The following is a 5204-nucleotide window of genomic DNA, read 5'->3' as shown; positions in this document are numbered from 1 at the left end:
GTCCCCTTGAGATTTTGAGTGACAATGGTACTCATTTTATAAATGGAGTGATAAAGGAACTCACAACAAACTTCATGATAGCCCACCATAAGTCTACACCTCATTATCCACAAGCAAATGGCCAATCTGAGAACACTAAGAAGACTTTAATTTATATCTTGAATAAAACAGTGGAAGATCATCGCACAGATTGGGATTTGAAGCTGACATCATCTTTATGGGCTTATCGTACTACTATATAACGCCTTATTTGATACAGGTGCTAAATATAATCGGCTACCATATGGAGTGTGGTGTCAATTAGGAAATTTATCTCTATCTGAGAATACCATCCAAGTCAAGGATATTAACAAGAAAAAAATATTGTTTTTGGGATCTGGCACACTTCTATCAGTTATGACAACGAGTTCGTAGTTCAAGGCTTTTTTATCATGCCTACGGGAACTATGGAAGGCAATTTGAACCTAGGATGCAAGTGGATGTTAGTTACCAAATGCACTATGATTGGGGGACTGGGAGTGTCACAACACAAGAACCAACTCTTAAACCTTTCACTCAAGCGATAGTCCTCAGATATCACCTCTTGAGGAAATACAACCCAAAACATTGCATGTCCAAGGGGTTGAACCATGATCTTTACCTATAGCCCAACCCTCTAGAGCTTCAACTTCTGTAGCTAAAACAAAACATAAGACACACAAGACTCATCGTAATATAACAAAGAAACCATACAAATGGGTCCCTAAAGCTTCTTAGCGACCATTTTTTATGCTAAAAAATAGAAGCCTTGTAAGAGACGCCCCACTCGCTCCAAGAAATGTAAGAAAACGTTATGTTGGATTTCTATACAACTATTGGAAGCCCAAGGCTACTATGAAGAGAATGATCAAATCTGGGTGCCTAAACATAAAATGTGTTCTTACTTGTCACGTATAGACCCATGTTAGTCAAATTTTGTAATGATAAAGTCGATCGAAGACCGTGGGAAGGGAAAGATCACAGAATACTATACACCTGATTCGGAGCTAATTTGGGTACCCAAGCGAGAATGACTTGTATCGCTCGGCTCAAACATAGATAAAACAAATGAAGCTTCTTGCTCTTCATGTAAATCTTCTACAGAAACACAAACTTCTTCACAACTTCCACCTGCCACCAAAATTGTACAAAAAAAACAAGGAAAGAATAGCACCTCCTATTGTAAATTCGTCACCTTAAACAATGTTTCAAGTCACATTAGGGGAATTTTGAGGTCACTTTTGTGCCCTGTAAGAATATGTAGAGAGAGAATATATACTTTATTTAAAAAATAGTGAAATGTTTGTAAAAAGGTGAGTTTTTGTCCTTTTTACCTCCACCGAAACATGTCATTGTCAAATCTTTCTAGGATCTTTCGTATTCTAAAAAATACTCCCTCCAAAACTAACGAAAACGTCAGTTGTGGCCCAAAATTCAAAATTTCCAAAAGCTGAAACAAACCTTTTCTGTGTCGTTTTCTTCCTCGTATCTGCACAGCTTTTTCCTATAGTACTATCTCTGACAAATACTGTTAACAGACTTCCATGAGGAAGAGAAGAAGCTTATACCATCTACACGTTGAGATAAATGAAGAATATTGTCCAGTGCGCAAGAGAAACAAATGTGCAGAGGTGTCCTCGTCCATATTTGAAGCAATGCAGCAAGATCAAAAAAATCACATTGATCTCTGGACTGATGGAAGATTGTATCCAGTGGACCCAATGACAAAGAGCACTCCCCCATTCTCAAATTGTTCATCTTTGATAAAATTTGTGGGTGATGGTCAAAGAGGGTTGCTGGGTTATACACAGAGTATTGAGGCAGAGAGAGATATTCTTAAGTTAGAAGATCATTTGACCAAACAAATGATAAATAATCTTAAACAACAACTTGAGGAATGTAAAGAGAGCAACAAAAAGCTACAAACTCAGCTCAAACAAGCTAGAAGCAAGAATACAATGTTAGGAAACAGACAAAGAGAAAAGAAGTTAAAGAACATTGAAGCCTTGAGACGTGGTGGAGGAGGTTGCAGCAGGAGAATCAGAGCAGCAAGGTATTGTTATTTTATATGATTCTGCTTATGTTAGGTTGTTAATCTTTTTGTTAAGTTGTATTATGTTTCTGCTCCACATTATTATGCTTATGTTATTGTTATTATGCTATTGTTCTTTATTAAATGATTAATATTCAGTTAACTTTAATTTAGTTTGTTTATTTTGTTGGTGTCATTTGGACAATAATCAGTTAATTTTGTACCTTTTGATTTAGGACTTTGCTACAACCAAACTTTGCATCAAACATGGAAATGGCAGCTAAACATTATTGTGATGTTTTACCTCTCAAGGTTGCCAAAAATATTTTCACAGAGAAGAAGTTTAAAAAGGCAAAGGAGTAGTGCATTGAGGGATTTTTGCAGAGCTCTTGCTTGGACAAGGAGGATGTGCAATATACTATGGATAAGGTAGGCATTAGCAGAGATGGTTATAGCAAGCTATTCAAGAATATGAAGTCAAGGTTAAAGCAATGTAAGGTCAGGTCCTCTTTGCTTCCAAAGCCATCCATTGTGCAGCAGGCAAGGAAAAAGATCAATGAGAGGATAATGGAGATGTTGGGTGAGCCTCACCACATTCATGGTACCTATCATGGTAAAAAGAGGGATCTTCAATTTGACGAGTTCAATAATATTTTCCTTGACTTGAAGACACTTCAGAAGGAAATGATCAGATTCTATGATCTGGAGCATACAGAAGCAAATGGTGTTGTCAGTTTTGTGATAAAGCTTGATGAATGTGAGATTGTTAAGAACAGAAAAATTGAGAGGATTTCCATAACTTTAATGAACAGAGCATTGAAACCGAAGGATACCAAGTACTTTAGCGTGCAATCGGAGAAGAATGTCTGGTGGCTAGGTGTTTTTGAAGTAGAGAGTGAACACTTTGATGTTCTGGATTGGTTTTTCCATCAAACAACAATACCCGAAGTCATTAATGCACAAGAATTAGGGGAAGAGCTTGAACTTGAAGGGTTTGGAAGTTACAAGGTGGAATGGCACATGGGAGGAGACCTTAAAACCCTTAAATGTATGTACAATGTCTCCAAAGGAGCTATGGCAAAGAGCCCTTGTCTATATTGTATGGCATCAGCAAAAGAATGTAATCCTGCAAATTGGAACAAAGCACCCAATAGGCATACTCAAGATCCAAACTTCAAAGCAGTTTTAAATATTCCACTTGCTAATGTCCACATATGCTCTTTGCAGAATTGTGGAGAAAATTGTACATCTGTATGTGGGGTTTGCCTGGAAGTTACAGCCAAAAGTAGCTAGAGATGCTGCAATCAAATGTATTGAAAGGGTTTTATCAGAAATTGGCCTTCACAGTGGTAAGGTTAAGATTGAAACAGACCTGAAGAGGTCTTCAAATGGAAACAATGTGCCTAGAAAGGTATCTGTTGGTGGTGTGAAGGCCAGAGCTTTCCTAGGGTTTCATGGCAAACTAGGAAAGGTAAATGCCAAGAAGGGTTCATCCAATGTGAAGTATAACCAGTGGAAAGCTCTCCACAATGCCATCAAAGATCATGGTCTTGAAGGTACATCAAGAAACAAAAAGGCAGAGGTATGGGAATCACTAGACAAAGTATTTTCCTACTGTGATAAGACATCCTGGGGCAAAAATGATCTGCCAAATTTCAAGAAAGTGCTCAATAACTTCAGAAGTGCAATGAAAGATGCTTGGGATCAGGAATTCACACATTACATGGTAAGTTTTTTATTTATTTTCTGACCTTTTTAATATGTACATACTTTTAGTTTGGAAGCATATGATTAATCTCATACTTACTAATTATTGACACACTTTTACTTTGCCAGCATATAATTTACAATCACACTCCCTGGTTTGTAAAGAGATGGGGCTCCCTGTCCATATGGTCTACACAAGGCATGGAGAAATCCCATTATCAAGCAAGAACCAAGTTTTTCAAGCATACAAGACATGGAGGAGGTGCAGTGAAGGCAAACAGCTTGCTTGAGGTTTTCCAATGGTTCTATAGACAAATATGGCATAGAACCAGATCAAAAATGACAAAGAAAGCACTACTGAACTCAGATTTAGCAAATGCCTTACACAGGAACAAGAAGAAAAGACAAAATTCATATAATAGTTCATCTGCAAATGAAAAATTCTTACAATGGCTAGCTACAAGAGAGAGACAAGGTAGAAAGTGGGCCAAAGTACAGGTTTGAGCAAAGTCCGTCTTTTGATGAAGGTACATCAACTTCACCCCTAAACTTCAGAAACTTCTGCTTATTGTAGCCTATCATTTGTCTCTTGAGGTCCCCAGAGTGGGCAAGTACATACGATGCCATTGTTGCAAAATAACCAGCTCTAGAACCAGTAAGGCCAGGGAAGAATCCAAAAATTCTGATGGCTTCCTCCTTTTCCACCAATATTAACTTCTCTAACCCTGGAGGAAGCTGATATGAACCAACAACCTTTGCAAGTGCTTTAATTGCAAGCATTGGCAGCAATGGTTCTCTTGTAAACTTGTTATGGAATATACTGACAGTCTCTTTGTTGAGCTTCCCAATAAAGTGTCCCAAGCTCTGGTTCCTTCCTAAATTTAAGGGTCTGGAACCCTTCCCCCTGCCAAGGAATTTGTCTGTGTCCAGTATTTCAATCTGCAAAAATATGTCTTGGTTAATTGTTCAGCACATTAATAAGACAGGGCAAAATGGTCATTAACATACCTTAGGAGACTCATCCTCCTCAAACAAGGCAGGTTCCCTTATATCAATGGATCTAGTTGGCCTTACTTCATAATCTCTGGTCTTTTCCTCTCCCATATGCTCTATTTTAAGCCTTTTCTGGATCTCATTGAACTCCTCTTCAGAAGGTACACCCTGTTGCTCATATCTCAGAACAATGTCCTGCACATGCTTTCCAACACTTGCGCTGTCAATAAAATTTTCTGCCTCTGTGTCCAAGACTGCTAAGGGGCAAGGTGAGTAATCAATAAATCCTATGTCATTAGATCCCCACTCAGCCAAAACTGCCAAAGCATAATCTTCCCTTAGATCAAAAAGATGTTGAATGTCATTCAGCAAAACATATTCCTTTTTGTTAACTTTGTATGTGGGAAATGTTGCTGTGCAATGCAAAGGATCAACATCTTCATCCTCAATGTCA

This window comes from Adiantum capillus-veneris, chromosome 6 (genome assembly GCF_014529385.1).
Source record: "Adiantum capillus-veneris isolate H3 chromosome 6, ASM1452938v2, whole genome shotgun sequence".
In the NCBI taxonomy this organism is placed as follows: Eukaryota; Viridiplantae; Streptophyta; class Polypodiopsida; order Polypodiales; family Pteridaceae; genus Adiantum; species Adiantum capillus-veneris.
The sequence above is the reverse complement of the archived record's forward strand: the minus strand, read 5'-3'. Positions refer to the sequence as shown.